Consider the following 26725-nt stretch of genomic DNA (forward strand, 5'->3'; position numbering starts at 1 on the left):
CTCCCCTCCCCACAGGTCCCGGGAGGCCGTCAATCATCCTGCCCCGCCCCCCCCCCCAAGCCGGCCCCGCCTCCCCTCCCCACTGGCTGCAGGCGACCGACAATCATCCTGCCCCGCTCCTCCGACCCGGCCCCGCCTTCCCTCCCCACAGGTCCCGGGAGGCCGTCAATCATCCTGCCCCGCCCCCGATCGGCACAGCCCCGCCTTCCCCGCTGGCCGATTGGCCCTAGGTGACCATCAATCAGTCTGCCCCGCCCCACATCGGCACGGGCCCCGCCTCCACCCCGACGGCTGATTGGTCCCGGGCAGCCGTCAATCACCGGCCCCCGCCCGAGGTTCCGCCCGGCCGCGCCTTCCCCGACTCCCGATTGGCCTCGGGCTGCCGTCAATCACCCTACCCGCGTCCCAATTGGCCCCAAGTGGCCGTCAATCATCTAGCCTCGCTCCCCGGCCGGCCTGAGTGAGGCGGTCGATGCTGGGGCCTCGGGCCTGATCCTGTCAGACGGGCTGACTGGAGTCGCCTCTCCCTCCCCATGTCCCGCTCGCTGCTGGGACTGGCTGCGCTCTGAGCGGTAAGTCTCCACGTTGTTTGGGTGGGAATGCCGGTCTATCTGCTCCCAGCCGCTGCCCGCTCCCCCCGGGCCCAAGCGGCTCGCCGGGCCCGGGGCTGTGGACCCCGGGCGGCATTTCTGTGAGAAATTCCGAGGCCGTTGCACTTGTTTGAAAGGTTGTCCCTCCCGCCTGGGCTTTAAAAGGGCAGCTTTCCAGATACATTCTTATTTTTTATGTTTACTGAGGGGGATTGAACCGAAATCTCGGTCGATGGCAGTTGTGGATTTCTGCTTTGCAAAGGCAGCCAGTGCTTTAAATGTGACTCTCCTCCTCTGGGGGTTGGCAGTCAGCGCCCTCCTTGCCCAGTGTCTGTGCATTTGGAAATGTTCCTCCTGCTGTCTGCCCTGCATGTGTTCCTATTCTTGTTGTGCCATTTACTTGTCAGGCTACCCACAGCAACAGTGACCCAGAGGGGGTGAGGTCCCACCAGGGGGGTGAAAAGGTAGGCCATCTTCCCTCCAGTTGCTCTGTGAAGCTAAATAAGGAAACAGGAGACCAGACTGTGTTGGAACCAGAGTACTGAAAATGAAGAGTGCCTTCAGTTGCCCAGAATCATACACGGTGACATAACTGCAGATGGTCAAGGGAGATTCCAGCTACGTGGGAGTTCTTCACTTGAGTGTGAAGAAGAATTACTGTTTAGTCTCTCAATATTCCCTGAAGAAAGAAATCTCGAATGTTCGACTGACATCGTGGTACTTTTTTTTTTCTCTATTATCTTTTCTATACTCTAGGTTTTTTTCCCCCTCTCTGTCAACATGAATTCTAACTGATTTGCAATAGTCTGTGACTTTCCCTAGTGCCTCTTTCTCCCACCACTCAATGCACTGATCCACGTCAGATTGGCTTCAGTACTTAGCCCATTTTTGTGTGCAGGTACAAATAGAGTTGAGATGCTGTTTAACCGTATGGTGCACTTCAGCCAAGTTTATTGGATTAGAGGATTTCTGGCTAGTTCAGGGTTTATTGCACATCCCTAATTGGCTCTGAGAAGCTCTGAACTGCTTTCTTAAACCACTGAAGTTCAAAGGATGTAGGTACACCCACAATGCTGTAAGGGGGGAAGTTCTAGGACTATGATTCTATAACATTGATAGTGAAAGAACAGCAATATCGTCCCAAGTCAGGATGGTATGTGACTTGGAGTGGAATTTGCAGGTATGGTGCCCCCAGGTGTCTGCTTCACTGTCCATCTATGCGGTACACGTCTCCGGTTTGTAAGATACTGTCGAAGGATCCTTGCTAAGTTGATACCTGCACCTTGTTGACGCTACGCTCTGCTGCTATTGTGCTTCGGTGGTGGAGGTGGTGGATGTATGCCAATCAAGCGGACTGCTTCTCCTGGATGGTGTCAAGCTTCTTGAGTGTTCATCCAGGCAAGTAGAGAGGATTCCATCACACTCCTGACATGTGCCTAGTAGATGGTGAAACAGACTTTGGGAAGTGAGTTTCTCATTACAGAATTTCCAACTTCTTGACTTACTCTTGTTGCCACTTTCTATCGCTAATCCATTTAAGTTTCTGGTAAATGGTAACCCCTGGGATGCTGATGGTGGAGATTCCCTGATGATAATTCTGTCCAGTGTCATGGAAAGATGGTTATTATGTTCTCTCTTGTTGGAGATGGTCATTGTCTGGCACTTGTGTAGTGTGATTGTTCCTTGCCACACATCAGCCCAAGACTGAATGTTGAACCCAGGACCTTCTGGGTGTGTGTGGGGCTCCCTACTGCATGAGGTGATTGATTTATTTACTAAGTTGATCATTTCATAGAATCATAGAATTTACAGTGCAGAAGGAGGCCATTCGGCCCATCGAGTTTAATTGCATGTTTGCACTTTCTCTCCGTGACTGCATGGGTTTCCTCTGGGTGCTCCAGTTTCTTGAAAACTATCAGCTATAATCCTGCATCTGGTCATTAACCAGTGACATGTAAAGGATGCATGTGTGGGTGTCTGATGAGAATAGGACCTGAGCTTTGATGCCCTTTGTGGTTGAATATAGTTGCAAGCACCTGTTGTAGATGAAAATGGCTGAGATACAAGCGTGAACTTGAGCATCATAAAACTTTACATGCCAGGGTGAATCAGCACCTAGATATAGTGGTGGGCGAGTGACAAGTTAGTTTGTCAATCTTTCTTTCATGAACGTCCCTTTTTAAAATAGAGGGAAAGAGTGTAACGTACTGTTAATGCACTTTATAATCTACGTTATCATTCACTAAGTACAGAACCAAGACCTGTAGAGCAGAAGGAATTTTATATAATTACGGAGAGCTGAAAATTGCAGTATGAATGTGTAAGACGTATGCTGGATTCTGCTTGGAAACAGGAAGACCCTGTGTGGACATGTGGTTTTCATTGAAATTGGGCAACAAATTGTGTTGCACACTTTACATGTAGAAATACACACAAGATACTTCTGGTGCCATGTTTTGTCAAATCACATGCCTAAATATCGATTCAATTGTGGGGCACAAGTCCTCTCCTCACTACGTGGTAGATGCACGACTGTATCTGTTTAATCACTTGTATATTTGTTTAATTGTCTTCGCCATTACCTTCGCCAATATCTTAGCATCCACATACAATAGAGAAATGGGCCTGTATGACCCACACTCTTATCGGATCCTCCTTTCGAGATGGATGCCTGCCCCATCGTCTCTGGCAATACTTCCCTAACCATCGCATCCTCAAACATTTCTCCCATCAGCGGTGCCAACATATCCTTAAATTTTTTGTAATAATATTCCACTGGGAACCTGTCCAGCCCCGGCACCTTATCCGATGCATCTTCCTATTGCTGCCTGTTCTTCTTCCACCACCACAGGTTCCTCTAGTCCTGCCCTCTCCTCCTCCCCCACCTTCGGACACTCCAGTCGCTCCAGGAACTTCTTCATATCTGACATATCCTCCAGCGGCTCCAACTTATCTCAAGTCTTCAAAAGCCTTATTCACCTGCTCCGGTACCACTACCAGCCCACCTGTCCCATCCCTAATATCCACAATCGCCCTCCCTGTGGACGAAGCTGGTCTTCTCTCCATACTCATAAATAACCCCCCCCCCCTCTCTCTCTCTCTCTCTCTCTCTCTCTCACTTGCCTCAGCTGCTGAACTGCCCTTCCCATGGATAGAAGATCAACCTGCCTGCAACTCCTTCCTCCACACCAAAATGCCCGGTTCCGGATCCTCTGCATATCTCTCATCTACCTCCAAAATCTCTATCAACCGCTTCTCCTGCGCCTCCCTATCCACCTTTAGTCTTGAATGAAAGGACCTCACCCCTCACTACCGCCTTCCCCCTCCCTCCGACACCACTGACGGGAAACCTCCCTATACGGGTTAAACCCCACATACTCTTCAATCATCTTCCCCATTTTAGTACAAAATTTTGGGTCTGCCATCAAACCCACACCAGGCCTCTGGGCTGGGCCCTTCTCCAAAACCACATCTACCCAGTGCTGAGCATGGGTTCACCATGTTCGCCAAATACTCTGCATTCCTCACGCCAGCTCGCAGCGCCTAGACCCCCCCCCCCGACCCTGGTATATACCGTTACCTTCCCTCCTCACCTTCTACTCCTTTACCTGTCCAATTCGTAGTGGGAGGGGTCCTACCCTTCCCCCATCCGTTTCACGAGCATCTCAACAAAGTACTCTGTAGGCCTCCAGCCCCTCAGGCACACCCACGATCCTCAAGTTCTGCCTTTGTGACCTGTTCTCCAGGTCCCCCACTTTGGCTCTCAGCCCTCAGTTGCTCTACGCAACCTTCTGCAGCTCCTCACCCATCAAGGTGAACTGGCCGCTGTGCTGCGACAATACCTTCTCCACCTCCATCTCTTCTCTCCTTGCCCCTGCATCACCGTCGAGTCTTCACCAACGCCTCTTTCATCAGGGCAAGCGTCTCACCTACCCATTTCTTAAGCGAGGTCACCATCTCTGTCTGATGCCTGTCGAATTGTTTTGAAAACAGCCGCTCAAACTCCTCCCCATCACTTCAGCCATCTTTTCCACTGTGATGGGTGCGACCCCACCTGGTGAGCTCTCTCCCGCCACCTTTTCTCCCACTGAACTCCTCATTAGGATCAATGTGGACTTTCGCTCACTCCCTTTTTCCCTGGGTTCTTTTTTCCGGTTTTTGACATCCTTGAAATGCCTCAGACCTTCCCATAACTCCTCACATAAATTTCCCCCCCCAAAATCTGTGCGTAAAATGCCTAAAAAAGACAACTCTGGCAGGAGCCACCAAACATGCAACCTCAACCTACATGCCACAACTGGACGTCTGTCACATTGTGCAATTTCAAGAAGGAATTAGATATAGCTCTTGGGGCTAAAGGGATCAAGGGACATGGGGGGGGAAGGTGGCCTCAGGGCATTGAACTTGATGATCAGCCATGATCATAATGAATGGTGGAGCAGGCTCGAAGGGCCGAATGGCCTCTTGCTTTTAAATATCTATGTATGTTTCCATGTCTGTGATATTAGCATGAACCTAATTGCTGTGTGGATCAAAACAAGTTGAACTGAAGTACCAATTAGAAAGGTACATTGCACCAGGAAATCTGCATCTCATTTTCAAAGAGTCACATATTAGATTCAGTACATCACAATATGAATCTTCGTGTACTGGGAAATGTATTTCTGTTTGTCGTAGGTTTGCTTCTCCTAGGAGTTATTGCGTGTGATTAAGAAGACAAATGCCTGAGGTTGCAATATCTAATGGATAGATTGAGCGTCAATGGGTCAAAGAACAACAAAGAACAAAGAAATGTACAGCACAGGAACAGGCCCTTCGGCCCTCCAAGCCCGTGCCGACCATACTGCCCGACTAAACTACAATCTTCTACACTTCCTGGGTCCGTATCCTTCTATTCCCATCCTATTCATATATTTGTCAAGATGCCCCTTAAATGTCCCTATCGTCCCTGCCTCCACTACCTCCTCCGGTAGTGAGTTCCAGGCACCCACTACCCTCTGCGTAAAAAAACTTGCCTCGTACGTCTACTCTAAACTTTGCCCCTCTCACCTTAAACCTATGCCCCCTAGTAATTGACCCCTCTACCCTGGGGAAAAGCCTCTGACTATCCACTCTGTCTATGCCCCTCATAATTTTGTATACCTCTATCAGGTCGCCCCTCAACCTCCTTCGTTCCAGTGAGAACAAACCGAGTTTATTCAATCGCTCCTCATAGCTTATGCCCTCCATACCAGGCAACATTCTGGTAAATCTCTTCTGCACCCTCTCTAAAGCCTCCACATCCTTCTGGTAGTGTGGCGACCAGAATTGAACACTATACTCCAAGTGTGGCCTAACTAAGGTTCTATACAGCTGCAACATGACTTGCCAATTCTTATATTCAATGCCCCGGCCAATGAAGGCAAGCATGCCGTATGCCTTCTTGACTACCTTCTCCACCTGTGTAGCCCCTTTCAGTGATCTGTGGACCTGTACTCCTAGATCTCTTTGACTTTCAATACTCTTGAGGGTTCTACCATTCACCGTATATTCCCTACCTGCATTAGCCCTTCCAAAATGCATTACCTCACATTTGTCCAGGTTAAACTCCATCTGCCATATCTCCGCCCAAGTCTCCAGACAATCTAAATCCTGCTGTATCCTCAGACAGTCCTCATCGCTATCTGCAATTCCACCAACCTTTGTGTCGTCTGCAAACTTACTAATCAGACCAGTTACATTTTCCTCCAAATCATTTATATATACTACAAAGAGCAAAGGTCCCAGCACTGATCCCTGTGGAACACCACTGGTCACAGCCCTCCAATTAGAAAAGCATCCCTCCATTGCTACCCTCTGCCTTCTATGGCCTAGCCAGTTCTGTATCCACCTTGCCAGTTCACCCCTGATCCCGTGTGACTTCACCTTTTGTACTAGTCTACCATGAGGGACCTTGTCAAAGGCCTTACTGAAGTCCATATAGACAACATCTACTGCCCTACCTGCATCAATCATCTTAGTGACCTCCTCGAAAAACTCTATCAAGTTAGTGAGACACGACCTCCCCTTCACAAAACCGTGCTGCCTCTCACTAATACGTCCATTTGCTTCCAAATGGGAGTAGATCCTGTCTCGAAGAATTCTCTCCAGTAATTTCCCTACCACTGAAGTAAGGCTCACCGGCCTGTAGTTCCCGGGATTATCCCTGCCACCCTTCTTAAACAGAGGAACAACATTGGCTATTCTCCAGTCCTCCGGGACATCCCCTGAAGACAGCGAGGATCCAAAGATTTCTGTCAAGGCCTCAGCAATTTCCTCTCCAGCCTCCTTCAGTATTCTGGGGTAGATCCCATCCGGCCCTGGGGACTTATCTACCTTAATATTTTTTAAGACACCCAACACCTCGTCTTTTTGGATCACAATGTGACCCAGGCTATCTACACCCCCTTCTCCAGACTCAACATCTACCAATTCCTTCTCTTTGGTGAATACTGATGCAAAGTATTCATTTAGTACCTCGCCCATTTCCTCTGGCTCCACACATAGATTCCCTTGCCTATCCTTCAGTGGGCCAACCCTTTCCCTGGCTACCCTCTTGCTTTTTATGTAAGTGTAAAAAGCCTTGGGATTTTCCTTAACCCTATTTGCCAATGACTTTTCATGACCCCTTCTAGCCCTCCTGACTCCTTGCTTAAGTTCCTTCCTACTTTCCTTATATGCCACACAGGCTTCGTCTGTTCCCAGCCTTTTAGCCCTGACAAATGCCTCCTTTTTCTTTTTGACGAGGCCTACAATATCATTCGTCATCCAAGGTTCATTGGCCTTTTCTTATCCTCTGTGACTTTACATACTAGAGTTTCCAAAAGGGTCTTTTTTTTGGCTTATAAACTCCACTTGTATTTATTATAAAGTTCGAATCTTTTGGAAATATGCTGTGGATCAATGAAGGAGCTGGAGAGACCAGTTTGATGGGCAGAATGGCCTAGTCTTGTTATTAACGATTCTTCTGAAAGAACCCCACTGTATTTTTTTCCAGTTATGTCGTGGTTGGCCCACAGAGCATTTTATGTTCTTATTTTATACTTAAGGGGCGGCACGGTAGCACAGTGGGTAGCTGTTGCTTCACAGCCCCAGGGTCCCAGGTTCAATTCCCAACTTTGATCACTGTCTGTGCGGAGTCTGCACGTTCTCCCCGTGTCTGCGTAGGTTTCCTCCGGGTGCTCCAGTTTCCTCCCACAAGTCCCGAAAGGTGTGCTGTTAGGTGAATTGGACATTCTCATTTTCTCCCTCGGTGTACCTGAACAGGCGCTGGCATGTGGCGACTAGGGGCTTTTCACAATAACTTCATTGCACTGATGATGTAAGCCTACTTGTGACAATAAAGTTTATTATTATTCTAAAAGCACCACGCTTTTAGTTTATTAGCATCATTTTATAAAGCTCTATGGTATATGGGCAAAACTTGCTCACCCTTTCTACAATAATAGTAATAATAATCTTTATTTGTGGCCCCTAGTCACCACATTCTGGCTCCTGTTTGGGTACACGGAGGGAGAATTCATTCTCAATGTTATGCTTGGGAGAAACATGTTGCAAGTTACTGGAACTTTCTTTTTAGAAGAGGAGATTACAACTTGCGCTTCATAAAGCTTGGTTTTGCTAAATTTTCCTCCATATTAATAAAAGAAGCCACATTAATTTTGTCACATCCTAGATGGCGGATATGCCATCAGGGACACCGTGCATTTATTGGCTAGCTTGATTGATCGAATATGTAACTTTTTTTTTTAACCCCCCCCCCCCCCCCCCCCCCCCCCCAAAAACCAATGTGAGCAAGGCAGATGTATTTGTGGTGGAGGCAGAGACCTTCATAACATTTGAGAGTAATTTAGATGTGCACTTGCAGTGCCAAGGTATACAAGGCTATGGGCCAAGTCCTGGAAAATGGGATTAGAATATTTATGTGGTGGTTTTTGACTGGCGCAGACACAAGGGCTGAAGGGCCTTTTCTGTGCTGTAGCATTAACCTTTACAACTCTATTTGGTTATTAACTCCTGGTGGTTTCTGGTGACTGTTGAAGCTGTTTTTTGTTTTGCACAGTAATGAGATTTCAAAAATGGCATACTGTGCCCATAAAAGGGGTGTGTGAAAATAGAGTGTGGAGTAAATTATTTACTGACATTAGAGCAGGGTTTTTGCTCCAGCCTATCGATGTCCCTCATAATTTATACACCTCAATCAGGTCCCCCCATTGCTTTCTCTGCTCCAGGGAGAACAATCCCAGACTATCCAGTCTCTCTTGATAGCTGAAACGATTCAGCCCATGCAACATCTTGGTGAATCTCCTCTGCACCCTCTCCAGTGCAATCACTTCCTTTCTATCGTGTGAGGCCTAATCACCGTTTTACTCAGCTCCAAAGTAACCTCACTGCTCTTATATCCAATGCCTCGGTTAATAAAGGCAAGAATCCCAGAGACCTTAACCATCTTTTCTAGCTGCCCTGCTGTCTTCAGAGATCTGTGAACATGCACACCAAAATCCCTTTGATCTTTTGTATTTCCTAGGGTCTGACCGTTCATTGTGTATTTTCCCTTGTCTTGTTAGTCCTCCCAAATTGCATTAACTCTCACTTTTCATGGTTACATTCCATTTATCAATCTTCTGCCCAATGTAACCAACCCATTTATATCGTCCTGTAAACTGAGGCCTTGCTCCTCACTATTTACCCCACCACCAATTTTTGTGTCATCTGCAAACTTCTATATTCGCATCCAGATCATTTTTTAAAATTTTAAATGTTTATTAAGAATTTTTTCACAATTTTCAACCATACAAACAACCCCCCCCCCCCCCCCCCCCCCGTAACAAAAAGAAAAGAAAACTCGCATAGCAAGACATAAACATGGTAAATCAATATGATACAAAACTTTGTACATTGGATTCCTCCCGTACATATCAGTTTTCTGGATCATTCATGTATTTTCTTGCTCAGATGCCCCCCAGAGAAAAACCCCTTTCTCCCTCCCTCTTCTCTCTTTCCCCCCCCCCCCCCCCCCCCAAGCGAGATCCCCCCCCCCCCCCCCCCCCCCCCCCCCCCCGGTTGCAGCTGCTGACGACCGAGCTTCATCTAACGCTCCGCCAGATAGTCTAGGAACGGTTGCCACCGCCTGGAGAACCCCTGCACAGACCTTCCCAGGGCAAACTTTATCCTCTCCAACTTAATAAACCCTGCCATGTCATTTATCCAGGCTTCCACACTGGGGGGGCTTCGCATCTTTCCACACTAACAAGATCCTTTGCCGGGCTACCAGGGACGCAAAGGCCAGAATACCGGCCCCTTTCGCCTCCTGCACTCCTGGCTCGACCGCTACTCCAAATATTGCTAGCCCCCAACTTGGCTTGACCTGGACTTTCACCATCTTAGATATCGTTCTCGCAACTCCCCTCCAGAACCCATCCAGTGCCGGGCACGACCAAAACATATGGGCATGGTTCGCCGGGCTTCCTGAGCACCTCCCACATCTGTCCTCCACCCCAAAGACCCTACTCGACCTCGCCCCCGTCATATGCGCTCTGTGAATAACCTTAAATTGTATCAGGCTAAGCCTGGCACACGAGGAAGAGGAATTAACCCTACTTAGGGCATCAGCCACAGACCCTCCTCAATCTCCTCCCCCAGCTCCTCTTCACATTTACCCTTCAGCTCCTCTACCAAAGCCTCCCCCTCTTCTTTCATCTCCTGGTATATCGCCGACACCTTGCCCTCTCCGACCCATACGCCCAAAATCACCTTGTCTTGAATCCCCTGTGCCGGGAGCAGCGGGAATTCCCTCACCTGCCGCCTTACAAACGCCCTCACTTGCATGTACCTGAAAGCGTTTCCCGGGGGTAGTCCAAACTTCTCCTCCAGCGCCCCTAAGCTCGCAAACGTCCCATCGATGAACCCCCCATTCTTCTAATCCCTGCCCGATGCCAGCTCTGAAACCCCCCCCCCCGTCCATCCTTCCTGGGACAAACCGATGGTTATCTCTGATCGGGGCCCACACCGAGGCTCCCATCGCACCCCTGTGCTGTCTCCACTGCCCCCAGATCTTTAGCGTTGCCGCCACCACCGGACCCGTGGTGTACCTTGTCGGCGAGAGCGGCAGCGGTGCCGTCACTATCGCCCCCAGGCTCGTTCCTTTGCAGGACGCCATCTCCAACCTCTTCCATGCTGCCCCCTCTCCCTCCATCACCCACTTACAGATCATTGCCACGTTGGCTGCCCAGTAATAGCCACCCAGATTCGGCAACGCCAGCCCTCTATCTCTACTACGCTCCAGGAACCCCCTCCTTACCCTCGGGGTCTTACTCGCCCACACAAAACCCATAATGCTCCTGCCTGCCCTCTTAAAAAAGGCCTTGGTGATCACAATTGGAATGCATTGGAATACAAAAAGAAACCTCGGGAGGACCACCATTTTAATCGACTGTACCCTGCCCGCCAGCGAGAGTGGCAACATGTCCCACAGTTTAAAGTCCTCCTCCATCTGCTCCACCAGCCGCGTCAAATTAAGTTTGTGCAGGGTGCATCCAGATCATTAATGTATGCTACAAACAACAAGGGACCTAACAGTCCCTTGTGGAACACCACCTGACACAGGCTTCCATCACCCTCTCCCTCCTGCCAATAAGCCAGTTTGGGATTCAGTTTGCCAAATTGACCTGGATCCCATGGACTCTTGCCTTCTTCATCAGCCTCCCATGTGGAACCTTATCAAAAGCCTTACCATAGTCCATGTAGACTACATCAACCGCACAACCTTCATCTGCACACTTAGTCACCTCCTCAAAAAATTCAATCAAAGTTTGTAAGACATGATCTCCCTTTGACAAAGCAAGCTGACTATCCTTGATTAATCCTTGCCTCTCCAAGTGGAGATTAATTCTGTCCCTCAGACTTTTTTTTTCCAGTAGTTTCCCTACCACTGAATTAGGCTCACTGGCCTGTAATTCCCTGGTTTGTCCCTATTTCCCTTCTTGAATAATGGACCACATTAGCTGTCCTCCAGTCTTCTGGCACCTCTCCTATGGCCAGAGAAGAGTTGAACATTTTTGTCAGCGCTGCTGCAATTTCCTCCCTTAACAACCTGGGATACATCTCATCTGGCCTTGGGGATTTATCCACTTTTAGGCCAGTTAAAGCCATTAATACCTCCTCCCTCTCAATGTTACGTTGTTCCAGTAAGTCACAATGCGCCTCCTGATTTCTATACCTACATCATTCTTCTCCTTAGTGAACACAGATGCAATGTACTCATTTAAAACCTCATCTATATCTTCCCGTTCCACACCCAAATTGCCACGTTCATAGATCATAGAGTTAACAGTTCAGAAGGAGGCTATTTGGCCCATCGAGTCTGCATCGGCCCTTTGGAAGAGCACCCTACCTAAACCCACACCTCCCACCCTATCCCAGTAACCCCACCCAACCTTTTTGGACACTAAGGGCAATTTAGTATGGCCAATCCACCTAACCTGCACATAGACTGTGGGAGGAAACCGGAGCACCGGGAGGAAACCCACACAGACACTGGGAGAAAGTGCAAACTCCACACAGGCAGTGACCCAAGCCGGGAATTGAACCTGGGACCCTGGAGCTGTGAAGCAACTGTGCTAACAACTGTGCTACTGTGCCCCCCACGCTTACCCTGGTCAGCCTCCTGCCCTTGACATACTTATAAAACATCTTTGGATTTTCCTTTATTTTACCCACCAGTGCTTTTTCATGCCCCCTCTTCACTTTCCTAATTCTTTCTTCTGTAACCCCTTGCACTTTCTATACTCCGCCAGGGCTTCCACTGTTTTGAGCCTTCAGTATCTGCCAGAAGCCTTCCTTTTTTTCCTTAACCAAACCTTGACATCTCTTGACATCCAGGGTTCTCTAGAGTTATTGCTCCTTCCCTTTACTATCATGGGAACATGTTAGCCCTGTACTCACTCTATTTCCTTTTTGAATGAATCCCACTTCTCTGATGTAGATTTTCCTACAAATAGCTGCAACCATTCAACTCGTATTTTAGTAAGCAGTATAATTTCCTATCTATCTTTATCTCTTTCCAGAACAACCTTAAATTCTACTGAATTATGGTCACTGTTTCCAAAATGCTCCCCCCACTGAAACATCATCCACTTGCCCGGCTTCATTCCCTGACTCTAGATACAGTACCACCCCCTCCCTTGTAGGACTTTTTACGTATTGGCATAAGAAGCTCTCCTGGATGCATTTTAAGAATTCCGCCCCCTCCAAGCCTTTCACACTTCGACCATCCCAGTTCATATTGGGGAAGTTGAAATCCCCGACTATTATTACCCAATTTTTCTTACAATTCTCAGAGATTTTCCTACATATCTGCACTTGTATCTCTCCGTGACTGTTGGGGGCCTATATATAGTACACGACCAGCAATGTGATTGTCCCCTTTTTATTACTAAGTTCTACCCCTATGGCTCCATTTGAGGAACGCACTAAGATACCATCCCTGAGTACTGCCGTGATGTTCTCCCTAATCGATAATTCAATTCCTCCTTCTCTTTATCTCTCCCTCTATCACGCCTGAAACTGCTATACCCTGGGACCTTCAGCTGCCAGTTCTGCCCTTAGTTTCTGTGATTGCAATAATGTCATAATTCCATGTGCTGATCAACAAGAGTTCATCAATCTTACCCATCAGGCTCCTTGCATTGAAATAAATGCAGTTTAGCCTCCCAATCCTTCCCTGTGCCTCATCATACTCTGTCTGCTCTGCCCACTGGACTTGCCTGCTTTATCCTCCATATTTGACTCCATCTCTCACCCACTGTACTGCTACTTTGTATCCCATTCACTTTCCAAATTAGTTTAAACCCTCCCCAGTAGCATGAACAAACCTCCCTGCTAGTTTATTTATCCTCCTCCAATTCTGGTGCAACCCATCATCTTTATGCGGTTCTCACCAGCCCCAGATACCCCTGTTCTACATTCCTCTAGGGTTGTGTGGGTGTGGTTAATGCCGTGTTTGGACGTGGCTGTTTTACTGCTGATGTCTGGGCCTAGCAGGTAGGAGTGATCAATTGATTAAAATACGAGAGCACTGAAAAAATATCAGTGAGTGAGGCACAGCCTTCGGCAAGGAAGGGAAAATATTGAGTTTGGGAAAGAGAAAGATTTCCCAAGCCAGCGATCTGCTGGTGCCCATGGTCACTGAAGCAGAACCTCAGGAGAGGAGAGGGTAGGAAATTAGCAAGGGAGAGAAAAGGGAAGTGGAAATCAAACTACATTGCAGGGTCATCATAAGACTGTGTAGACGATACAGCTGGCTGTGCCAGTCTCAAAGCAGATATGAGAGCGTGCTTTTGAGTGTATCCTGCTTTTATGTTCTCATATGTTTCCCATCAGCAATGTTTCTCCCCATTTGACAACTTGCAAGTGAATTGTACCGAATGTTGAGGTGGGGTCAGTCGTGGCTTAAGGGGGAGCACTCTTGTCTGAGTCAAAGTGGGCTCAAGTCCCCCATCACAGACCTGAGCATGTAATCCAGGCAGACAGTGCAGCACTGGGGGAACTTTGCACTGTCTGAGGGTGGGGGTTCATGTCTTTTGGATGAGGCATTAATTTGAGGCCCTATCTGCCCTTCCAGCTCAGCGTGAAAGATCTCACGGCACCATTTGAAGGAAAGCAGGGCTATTCTTGCTTATCCCTCAATCAACATTGCCAAAAACACATTAGCTGCTCATTCACAGCATTTCTTGCTGTACACAAGATGGCGGGTGCATTTTCCAACAAAGACTACACAGCACGAATACTTTATTAGCTTAGAAGTCCTTTGGGACATCCAAAGGTGATGAAAGGCACTTTAGAAATCCAAGTTGCTTCTTTATTCTTATATTTGGCAGGGGGAAAGAGCAACGCTTGTGAAAATGACACTTTGATGAATCAGTTTGAGGAATCATTTGGCAGCTCTGAAAGAGGACTGCAATAACTCCAAAGAAGAATTTAGGAAAAATCTTTCTACTCAAGAGTTGTTAGAAGACAGACTCAGCTATCGTGTGGAAAAGAAGCAGGAGTAGACCGTAAAACCTCTTGAGCTTGTTTCTCCGTTCAATAAGATCACAGCTGATCTGACCTTGGCCTACTGCACTTTCCTGCCTGTTTGCCATAACTGTTGACTCCCCTAAGGTTCAAAAAACACTCTGTCTCAGCTTTGAATGTATCCAGTGGCTCAGCCTCCACTGCTTTCTGGGATAGAGAATTTCAAAGATTCATGACCCTCTTGAGAGCAGAAATTCCTCCTCATCTCAAATGTGCTTCCTAGTTCTAGATGTCCCCACAAAGGGAAGCATCCTCTCGACATCTATCCTGTCAAGCCCGATCAGAATCTTGTGGTTCAATAAAATCACCCCTCATTCTTCTAAACTGCAGTGAATATGGGCCCAGCCTGCTCAACCTTTCCTCATAAGACAACTCTTTCATCCCAGGAATCAACCTAGTGAACCTCCTCTGAACTGCCTCCAATGCAAATGTATACCTCCTTTATATAAGGAGACCATAACCATACAGTACTCCAGATGTGATCTCACCAATGCCCTACAGAGTTGTAGCCAGACTTCCAGACTTTTGTACTCCATCCCCTTTGCAATAAAGGCCAACATTCCATTTGCTTTCCTAATTACCTGCGTACAACTTTCTAAAAATGCATCCTTGGGATGTAAGCACCACAGGTAAGCCCAGCATTTATACCCATCCCCAATTGTCCTCACGAAAGAACTCTGCTTGATTTAGTAATGATATTCAAGTGTCCTGCTACTACTAGCTGAAAATGCTGGAATATACTTTGAACAATCTAGTCTATGGCTTCCTGTCTCCCTCTTTTTTTTTTACATAATATTTTATTGAAAATTTTTGGTCAACCAACACAGTACATTGTGCATCCTTTACACAACATTATAACAATACAGATAATAATGACCTTTTTTATTTAAACAAGAACAAAAGAAAACAACAACAAATAAATAAATATTGAATAACAAAAATAAAAACTAGCCCTAATTGGCAACTGCCTTGTCTCAGGCCACCCCCCCCCCCCCCCCCCCCCCCCCCCCCCCCAAGTCCTGGGCTGCTGCTGCTGCCTTTTTTCCCCCATCTATCTTTCCGCAAGATATTCGACGAACGGTTGCCACCGCCTGGTAAACCCTTGAGCCGACCCCCTTAGGACGAACTTAATCCGCTCTAACTTTATGAACCCCGCCATATCATTTATCCAGGTCTCCACCCCCGGGGGCTTGGCTTCTTTCCACATTAGCAATATCCTGCGCCGGGCTACTAGGGACGCAAAGGCCAAAACATCGGCCTCTCTCGCCTCCTGCACTCCCGGCTCTTGTGCAACCCCAAATATAGCCAACCCCCAGCTTGGTTCGACCCGGACTCCTACTACTTTCGAAAGCACCTTTGTCACCCCCATCCAAAACCCCTGTAGGGCCGGGCATGACCAAAACGTATGGGTATGATTCGCTGGGCTTCTCGAGCACCTCGCACACCTATCCTCCACCCCAAAAAATTTACTGAGCCGTGTTCCAGTCATATGTGCCCTGTGTAATACCTTAAACTGAATCAGGCTTAGCCTGGCACACGAGGACGACGAGTTTACCCTGCTTAGGGCATCTGCCCACAGCCCCTCCTCGATCTCCTCCCCTAGCTCTTCTTCCCATTTCCCTTTTAGTTCGTCCACCATAGTCTCCCCTTCATCCCTCATTTCCCTATATATATCCGACACCTTACCGTCCCCCACCCATTTCTTCGAGATGACTCTGTCCTGCACCTCTTGTGTCGGGAGCTGCGGGAATTCCCTCACCTGTTGCCTCGCAAAAGCCCTCAATTGCATGTACCTGAATGCATTCCCTTGGGGCAACCCATATTTCTCAGTCAGCGCTCCCAGACTCGCGAACTTCCCATCCACAAATAGATCTTTCAATTGCGTTATACCTGCTCTTTGCCACATTCCATATCCCCCATCCATTCCCCCCGGGGCAAACCTATGGTTGTTTCTTATCGGGGACCCCCCCAATGCTCCGGTCTTTCCCCTATGTCGTCTCCACTGTCCCCAAATCTTCAGTGTAGCTACCACCACCGGACTCGTGGTATAGTTCCTTGGTGAGAACGGCAATGGGGCTGTCACCATAGCCTGCAGGCTGGTCCCCCTACAGGACGCCCTCTCTAATCTCTTCCACGCCGCTCCTTCCTCCTCTCCCATCCACTTACCCACCATTGAAATATTAGCGGCCCAATAATACTCACTTAGGCTCGGTAGTGCCAGCCCCCCCCTATCCCTACTACGCTGTAAGAATCCCTTCCTCACTCTCGGAGTCTTCCCGGCCCAAACAAAACCCATGATACTCTTTTCTATCCTTTTGAAAAAAGCCTTCGTGATCACCACCGGGAGGCACTGAAACACAAAGAGGAATCTCGGGAGGACCACCATCTTAACCGCCTGCACCCTCCCTGCCATTGACAATGCTACCATATCCCATCTCTTGAAATCTTCCTCCATCTGTTCCACCAACCGCGTCAAATTTAGCCTGTGCAATGTGCCCCAATTCTTAGCTATCTGGATCCCCAGGTAACGAAAGTCTCTTGTTACCTTCCTCAACGGTAGGTCTTCTATTTCTCTACTCTGCTCCCCTGGATGCACCACAAACAGCTCACTCTTCCCCATGTTCAATTTATACCCTGAAAAATCCCCAAACTCCCCAAGTATCCGCATTATTTCTGGCATCCCCTCCGCTGGATCTGCCACATATAGTAGCAGATCATCCGCATATAAAGATACCCGGTGTTCTTCTCCTCCCCTAAGTATTCCCCTCCATCTCTTGGAACCTCTCAGCGCTATCGCCAGGGTCTCAATCGCCAGTGCAAACAGTAATGGGGACAGAGGACATCCCTGCCTTGTCCCTCTATGGAGCCGAAAATATGCCGATCCCCGTCCATTCGTGACCACACTCGCCACTGGGGCCCTATACAACAGCTGCACCCATCTAACATACCCCTCTCCAAACCCAAATCTCCTCAACACCTCCCACAGATAATCCCATTCCACTCTATCAAATGCTTTCTCGGCATCCATCGCCACTACTATCTCCGTTTCACCCTCTGGTGGGGCCATCATCATTACCCCTAACAGCCTCCGTATATTCGTGTTCAGCTGTCTCCCCTTCACAAACCCAGTTTGGTCCTCATGAACCACCCCCGGGACACATTCCTCTATTCTCATTGCCATTACCTTGGCCAGGACCTTGGCATCCACATTGAGGAGGGAAATTGGTCTGTAGGACCCGCATTGTAGCGGATCCTTTTCCTTCTTTAAGAGAAGCGATATCGTTGCTTCTGACATAGTTGGGGGCAGTTGTCCCCTTTCCTTTGCCTCGTTAAAGGTCCTCGTCAGTAGTGGGGCGAGCAAGTCCAAATATTTTCTGTAAAATTCAACTGGGAATCCGTCCGGTCCCGGGGCCTTTCCCGTCTGCATGTTCCTAATTCCTTTCACCACTTCTTCTACCGTGATCTGTGCTCCCAGTCCCACCCTTTCCTGCTCTTCCACCTTGGGAATTTCCAGCCGATCCAAAAAATCCATCATTCTCTCCCTCCCATCCTGGGGTTGAGCTTCATACAATTTTTTATAAAATGTCTTGAACACTTCGTTCACTCTCTCCGCTCCCCGCTCCGTCTCTCCTTCCTCGTCCCTCACCCCCCCTATTTCCCTCGCTGCTCCCCTTTTCCTCAATTGGTGTGCCAGCAATCTGCTCGCCTTCTCTCCATATTCATACTGTACACCCTGCGCCTTCCTCCATTGTGCCTCTGCAGTGCCTGTAGTCAGCAAGTCAAATTCCACATGCAGCCTTTGCCTTTCCCTGTACAGTCCCTCCTCCGGTGCTTCCGCATATTGTCTATCCACCCTCAAAAGTTCTTGCAGCAACCGCTCCCGTTCCTTACTCTCCTGCTTCCCTTTATGTGTCCTTATTGATATCAGCTCCCCCCTAACCACCGCCTTCAACGCCTCCCAGACCACTCCCACCTGAACCTCCCCATTGTCATTGAGTTCCAAGTACTTTTCAATGCATCCCCTCACCCTTAGGCACACCCCCTCATCCGCCATTAGTCCCATGTCCATTCTCCAGGGTGGGCGCCCTCTTGTTTCCTCCCCTATCTCCAAGTCTACCCAGTGTGGGGCATGATCCGAAATGGCTATAGCCGTATATTCCGTTCCCCTCACCCTCGGGATCAATGCCCTACCCAACACAAAAAAGTCTATGCGTGAATAGACTTTATGGACATAGGAGAAAAACGAGAACTCCTTACTCCTAGGTCTACTGAATCTCCACGGGTCCACCCCTCCCATCTGCTCCATAAAATCCTTGCTGCTGCCGGCCTCCTACCAGTCCTGGACTTCGACCTATCCAGCCTTGGTTCCAACACCGTGTTAAAGTCTCCCCCCATTATCAGCTTTCCGGTCTCTAGGTCTGGGATGCGTCCTAGCATTCGCCTCATAAAGTTGGCATCGTCCCAGTTCGGGGCATACACGTTTACCAAAACCACCATCTCTCCCTGTAATTTGCCACTCACCATCACGTATCTGTCCCCGTTATCCGCCACTATAGTCTTCGCCTCGAACATTACCCGCTTCCCCACTAATATAGCCACCCCCCTGTTTTTCGCATCCAGCCCCGAATGGAACACCTGCCCCACCCATCCTTTGCGCAACCTAACCTGGTCTATCAGTTTCAGGTGCGTTTCCTGTAGCATAACCACATCTGCTTTAAGTTTCTTAAGGTGTGCGAGTACTCGTGCCCTCTTTATCGGCCCGTTAAGCCCCCTCACGTTCCACGTGATCAGCCGAGTTGGGCCGAGTTGGGGGGCTTCCCACCCCCCCCCCCCCCCCCTTGCCGGTTAGCCATCATCTTTTTCCAGCTTCTCACCCAGTTCCCACGCAGCTGTATCTCTCCCAGACGGTGCCCCCCCGCCCATCCTTTCCCGTACCCACTCCCCCCTTTCCCCAGCAGCAGCAACCCAGTAATTCCCCCCTCCCCCCCCCCCCCCCCTGCTAGACCCCCCGCTAGCGTAATTACTCCCCCCATGTTGCTCCCAGAAGTCAGCAAACTCTGGCTGACCTCGGCTTCCCCCCGTGATCACGGCTCGCACCGTGCGACGCCCCCTCCTTCCTGCTTCTCTATTCCCGCCATAATTATCATAGCGCGGGAATCAAGCCCGCGCCTCTCCCTCGGCCCCGCCTCCCATGGCCAACGCCCCATCTCCTCTCCCTCCCCACCTCCCCCCATCACCACCTGTGGGAGAAAGAAAAGTTACCATACCGCAGGATTAAAACATAAAACCCCTCTTCGCCCCCCCCCATTCGCCCCACCACTTTGTCCAAACGTTCATTTTCATAATCCAATCATTCCAATTTTTCTTCTACAATAAAAGTCCACGCTTCATCCGCCGTTTCAAAGTAGTGGTGCCTCCCTTGATATGTGACCCACAGTCTTGCCGGTTGCAGCATTCCAAATTTTATCTTCTTTTTGTGAAGTACCGCTTTGGCCCGATTAAAGCTCGCCCTCCTTCTCGCCACCTCCGCACTCCAATCTTGATAAACGCGGATCACCGCGTTCTCCCATTTACTACACCGAGTTTTCTTCGCCCATCTAAGGACCATTTCTCTATCCTTAAAACGGAGGAATCTCACCACTATGGCTCTGGGAGTTTCTCCTGCTCTCGATCCTCGCACCATAACTCGGTATGCTCCCTCCACCTCCAACGGACCCGTCGGGGCCTCCGCTCCCATTAACGAGTGCAGCATAGTGCTCACATATGCCCCGACGTCCGCCCCCTCCACACCTTCAGGAAGGCCAAGAATCCTCAAGTTGTTCCTCCTTGCGTTGTTTTCCAGTGCCTCCAACCTCTCCACAGATCGTTTCTGGTGTGCCTCCTGTATCTCCGACTTCACCACCAGGCCCTGTATATCGTTCTCATTCTCTGCTGCTTTCGCCTTCACGACCCGAAGCTCCTGCTCCTGGGTCTTTTGTTCCTCTTTCAGCCCTTCAATCGCCTGTAATATCGGGGCCAACAACTCTTTCTTCATTTCCTTTTTTATCTCCTCCACGCAGCGTTTCAAGAACTCTTGTTGTTCAGGGCCCCATATGAAACTGCCACCTTCCGACGCCATCTTGGTTTCTGCTTGCCTTCCTTGCCGTTGTTCCAAAGGATCCGCTGCAATCCGGCCACTTTCCTCTCCTTTTTCCATCCGTGTCCAGGGGGAACACACTTCTGGTTTACCGCACGGTGTTTTTAGCCGTTAAAATTGCCGTTGGGGCTCCTATCAAGAGCCCAAAAGTCCGTTCCACCGGGAGCTGCCGAAACGTGCGACTCAGCTGGTCATCGCCGCACCCGGAAGTCGTCTCCCTCTTTTTTGAATAGGGATGTTGCAATTGTGTTTTTTTTTTCAATCTGTTGGGACCTTTCCAGAACTTAGGGAATTTCTGAAGATTACAACCCCTGGGCGGCACGGTAGCACAGTGGTTAGCACTGTTGCTTCACAGCACCAGGGTCCCAGGTTCAATTCCGGCTTGGGTCACTGTCTGTGCGGAGTCTGCACGTTCTCCCCATGCCTGAGTGGGCTTCCTCCGGGTGCTCCGGTTTCCTCCCACAAGCCCCGAAAGACTTGCTGTTAGGCGAATTGGACATTCTGAATTCTCCCTCTGTGTTCCCGAACAGGCGGAATGTGGCGACTAGGGGATTTTCACAATAACATTAACCAGTGTTAATGTAAGCCTACTTGTGACAATAAAGATTATTGTAGTACAGAATGTGTCTGCTATCTCTGCAGTAACTTCTTTCAAGATCCAAGGGTGCAGGCCATGTGTGTGCAAAGGACTTGAGCCCATTAGTTTTCCTAGCACTTATTCTTTAGTGACAATTGTTAAGTTCCTCCTTTTGCCCCTGATTTTTCTATTATCGGTAAGCTTTTAGCATCTACTCCTGGGGAGATAGGCATAGAATATTTATAGTCACTTGGTAGTTCAGAGAATTGAATGTTGCGGGGGAGGGGAAATTGCTGTCAAAGCTTTTTGATTTGTACTCCTAAGGACAGGCACAAGAATGCCAAATTTCAAAGAGACAACAATTTATACTGCACAAAACAAGGGTGCTGATTGGTTGGCAAGTGGACTCTGGTCAAATCATTGTCCTGGCAAATGTACTGGGGAACAGCTTTCCTCCAAGCTTATGTTTCAAATCAAAAAAAGTCAATGAAATGGCCCAATTTGGTTGCGAGTTGCTGAAATCTTGTGTCTCGAATATACATGCCTCATAATTTTTTGTAATAACATTTTAAATTTTATATCCAGTTTTGTCCTTTTTTTAATAATCAACTATCTCAAGGATGTGGTTGTGTGCTTGGAACTGCTAACAAGACTACTAGACTATTTCCTTTCAAATTCTTTAATAAATGAAAACTGGTTCAGCTGCAACAGGCGGAAACTTGCAGAAACCACACTTATTATCTCAGTTTATTTGCCATTCTTGCACTTCTTTATTTGGCAGTAGCATGTAATGGTGTCGCTTTCTCAAGCAGCATGCTTGGATTATAAAATCCTTGCTGCTCTTTAGAAGGCGGGCAAGGATTTATTTTCTTTTAATCCCTGACCACCTCACTCCTGAAGACTCAGAGCAAGATTTAGTTGCAGGTGAACTACCTGACTGGTTGTTCAGACCAGGAAAGTTGAAACTTCAGCCCTAGATATAATGGACTCCAGGCCCTTCTGGACTTTGTGTGTCTTTTTTTTTAATTCTTCAGTTCTGCCTCTCTTGCTCTCCCTTTCCTTTTTGCTTTCTTCCAGCCATCTTCCAATTTTCTCCATGTCTCTAAAGCACAGTTTTGCTGGGGGTAAGGGGCTGTTGTTTACAGATGCATTCTGGTACCATATGTAAGTATCTGTAGGCTATTAAACCACAGAATGCATCGCAGCTAACCTGGATCCTTGTGAGCAGAGGCTGGAATCTTGACTGGTTTGTGAACACTCCCCAGCCCTAACACAACCATAACCATATTTAATGGCAGCAGGGTAGCATAGTGGTTGGCACAATTGCTTCACAGCTCCAGGGTCCCAGGTTCGATTCCCGCCTTGGGTCACTGTGCGGAGTCTGCACGTTCTCCCCATGCGTGCGTGGGTTTCCTCCGGGCGCTCTGGTTTCCTCCCACAGTCCAAAGATGTGTAGGTAGGTGGATTGGCCGTGCTAAATTGCCCTCAGTGTCCAAAATTATCCTTAGTGTTGGATGGGGTTACCGGGTTATGGTGATGGGCTGGAAGTGTGGGCTTGGGTGGGGTGCTCTGTCCAAGACTCGATGGGCCGAATGGCCTCTTTCTGCACTGTAAATTCTATGATTCTAATTTCATAAAGTCAGTGGAGGAGTGAACCTGGAACTTTAGTGGTGCTTCATGGGTGGTGTACTTATCATCGGGAAGCTGATAAGTTCCTTCTAGGTTTTCAAGTAAGTGAAGGGTGTTCTCCATGAAATGGTTTTGAGTGTGAGGAAAAACGGTTTTGACCCAAATTCTGCTACAATTTATAAACATAAATTTAGGTTACCCAATTATTTTTTCCAATTAAGGGACAATTTAGTGTGGCCAATTCACCTACCCTGCGCATTTTTGGGTTCTGGGGGTGAAACCCATGCAGACACTGGGAGAATGTGCAAACTCCACACGGACAGTGACCCAGAGCCGGGATCGAACCTAATTCTGCTACAGTTGATCAATTTTGAAACAAGTGTGCCTCTGTTTTGGAGCAAGATGTACAGGTGAGCCTGTATGGCTCAGGACTCATTGAGGTATCACACACCAGGAAAGGTCTCGATTCTTTACTCTGCTGACCTGCCCACGGTTGTGTTCTCACTTTGTCAAACGCTTGTCTGACGGAACTGATTGAACCGATGCATTTGACCAGAGGAAGTCAGAGGGGGCTGGACTGTGACATTCAGGGACTGAAATGGTGACTTGGCTTTGTGTTGGGTGCTGGGTCAGATCACAGCTAAGTTAAACCATTAATGTTCTGTTTGTGTTATCAGCCTGGCTTATTTGATAACACTGTCCTCTATAGGTCAGAGAGGTGTGGGTTTCAACCCTATCTACTTCAATATGTAAACGCTGAAGAGTCACCCCCCGACATCTGGCCCTCATTACCTATTTTAGTTGAAATGATCTGTCCACTCAAACACCATCCAAACCCCCCATCATTTTATAAACTTCAATCCAATCAGTTCTAAGTCTTGTCTCCGTTAAAGTGTTGAGACCCTGCACTTTGAACCTATCTGAAAACACTTTCAATTTGGAACTAATCGAGTGGTCCTTATCTGCACCCTTTCAAAAGCCTCAATATTACGCAGCAAGTGGAGAGACCAAAACTGGGACTTGGTATTCTACTTGTGAGGCCTAACCAAGCTCTTGTACAAGGATAAAACAGCATGCTGTGTTTTAGTGTATTGTCCTGTCAATGCAAACTCTTAGCTATTGTTTCCCTATTTGAAGAAGAGCACAAACTCTTTGGAATATCTGGGGATGAGATCAGATGCTAAGTAAAGGACATTTCTTGTAGCTGTAATTTCACCCAGTGACTTACGGAGAATGATTGATTTCAAACTGTGGTCCATAGGTCTCGAGTGCCATTTGGCCCACGTTCCTAGACCATGTGGCTATTGTTTACATTTAAAATTTCTTGCTGGTCCATTTTCCTGGCTGTACTTAATGTTGTTGTCTCTCTGGGCTAATTCCTGAGGCAGAATGCTGTGATCTGTTGATATGATAGCGGAAGTGTCCCAACTTCCTGTCCCACTGCTGTGTGGGGTGTGACATGACAGCAGATGTCTGGCTGGTTTTTGATTTTTGAAATTTCAGCTGAATTAAACTTAACCATTTACCAGATTTGATCTAGCTTTGAGATAGCTGCTGTTGTTACTGAGCTTTCCATAAAATCACATAGCATTGGAACAATCAGCCTTGTACAGTATCCTTTTTATTTTTCCAATTAATCGCGGCCAATCCACCTACTTTGCACATCTTTGGGTTGTGAGAGTGAGGCCCACGCAGACACGGAGAATGTGCAAACTCCATACAGACAGTGACCCGGGGCTGGGACCGAACCCGGGTCCTGAGGAAGCAGTGCTAACCACTGCGCCACCATGCCACCCTCGTCTTGTAAGGTATCCTGATTGAATATTTGCACTTGGATAGCAGCTTTCATCTTGAAATTATCCTCTCACAACCTCTTGAAATTCATAGCAGTCATTTAAAAATCTAATTAAAAGCAGTTTTTAGGGCCTTTTGCTACAGTTCCCTTCAAACATGAGTTAGGAGCAGAGTAGGCCACTTGACCCTTTGATCCTGCTCTGCTATTCAGTCAGATCACGACTGATCCGATTGTAATTTCAAGTCCAAGTTTGAAATTGTGTTCTCTTCTCATCCCTCTTTTCAAGGTTTAAAAAAAACAACAGTTGGGCTCAGCAATCTACTTTTTTGTTTTGGGTGACCCAGTTTTCCAAAGCTTGGTGCTCATGTTCCATGTCATCGCTTGGCTCAAAGCTGTTGGCATCAGTGATTAGTTACATTGAGTTGCACTCCTTCCGGTAATCTGCCCAATCTCATTTTACTTTCCACTTTTAAAATGCACGTTTCTGTTTCCGTTCAACACTCTGTATTCACGGTTCAAACACAAGATAGTTTTTACAATTTAATTTCTTGGCTCATTCCATGTTTGAGTTTGTAGGTGAGTAACGTCGCCATAGTCCCAGATGACCACAGGCTGCTTTCCCCATTGAGGGGGCGAGCCGACTGGTGGTGGTTTAACCTGAGGATCACCGCACCTCAGGCGGGGGGCAAGGTTGAGAAGACGGGGCCTTCATGAATAACCTCAGCCGGTACGGGAATCGAACCCACGATGCTGGCTTCACTCTGCATCACGAACCAGCCGTCCAGCCTGAGCTAAACTAGTCCCCCTTTGAGCTTGTAGCACTGCTCTTAAAACTGGACAGTGGGGAAGGCAATGGTCTTTTTACCACTGGAATTTGGGTTTCATTCGAATCAATATTAATACGACCAATTGTGCGTTTTGTGTTTTTTCTTCAAGTATCCTCTTTTTTTTTTTTTTCCCCCCACCCCCATCAACCACTCCAATATCCCGAAGTAGTTTTGGTTGAAAGGATATTGTTAACTCATTGTGTGCAAAGAGAACTTTTGTATTGTGCCAGATGCTAAAATTAGGTTTAAGAAGTAAGATGTATTGTCTGAACAAGTGTATCTTTGACCATGTCAGAATGATCCACTTTCCATTGCTAATGACTCCTTTTCGTGCACAGAAATATTACCCCAAATATATTTATGAAGAATGTGTTTTCTTCAAAAGGAATGTGTGTGCCGTTTAATCTGTGAAATAGCTGCCAGTTTTACCAATATAAATCAACACACACTGATAGAGTTAGAATTTCAAGGTTTAAATATTTTGGCAATTTCCAAACTGAAGAAATTAGGTTATGAAAGGTGTCATATAAATCTTTGTTATTAATGCAGCTCCAGAACATTCCCAGGATTCTGAGAAACGATACACTCATGATACGGGGACTGTGGGAGGCTGAGTGATGTTGCTGTCCACTGTCGGAACTAAAGACTCAAAGCCACTGTCCAGACCTTGTAAGATTGGTTGCCGCGCCACTATTTTGGCTCTGGGTTTGGAAATAACAATTGGTGGTGGGAGTGATTCACCCTTTATTCTTGGTGTAGGCAAATAATGTCTAGCTACATTTTACAATGCGTTCTCACAACCCCTTGTAAGATTTGTGCATCAATATCCCCGAGTCCTGGGAATGCTCAGGAGCTGCGTAAATAATGGAGAAAGACTAATACCTTTTATGACCCAGCAATCTCCAAGTGTTTTGCAGCCAATGAAATACTTTTGAAGTGTAGTCACTGTTGCAGGAAACGTGGCAGCTAATTTTCTCATTTCAACCTCCCACAAACTGTGATAGCCAACTGATTGTCTGGTTTCGTGATGTGGGCTGAGGGATAAATATTGGCCAAGACACCAGGAAGAGCCCCCCTGCT

At 47.8% G+C, this 26725-nt stretch overlaps 1 protein-coding gene across 2 annotated transcripts in view; it reads left to right on the plus strand.

Annotated features, from left to right (window-relative positions):
* The first annotated feature begins 420 nt into the window (after positions 1-420).
* The window catches only part of crlf3 (cytokine receptor-like factor 3), a 62691-nt gene continuing 36386 nt past the window's right edge, over positions 421-26725 (plus strand). Inside the window, exons 1-2 of one of the 2 annotated variants that reach the window (XM_072483799.1) lie at positions 447-572; positions 26195-26314. The gene's annotated coding sequence lies outside the window, so the exon portion shown is untranslated. Of the gene's footprint in view, positions 573-26194; positions 26315-26725 lie in introns of both variants that reach the window. The other variant, XM_072483798.1, reaches the window with a different exon arrangement.

Source organism: Scyliorhinus torazame, chromosome 18 (assembly GCF_047496885.1).
Source record: "Scyliorhinus torazame isolate Kashiwa2021f chromosome 18, sScyTor2.1, whole genome shotgun sequence".
In the NCBI taxonomy this organism is placed as follows: domain Eukaryota; kingdom Metazoa; phylum Chordata; class Chondrichthyes; order Carcharhiniformes; family Scyliorhinidae; genus Scyliorhinus; species Scyliorhinus torazame.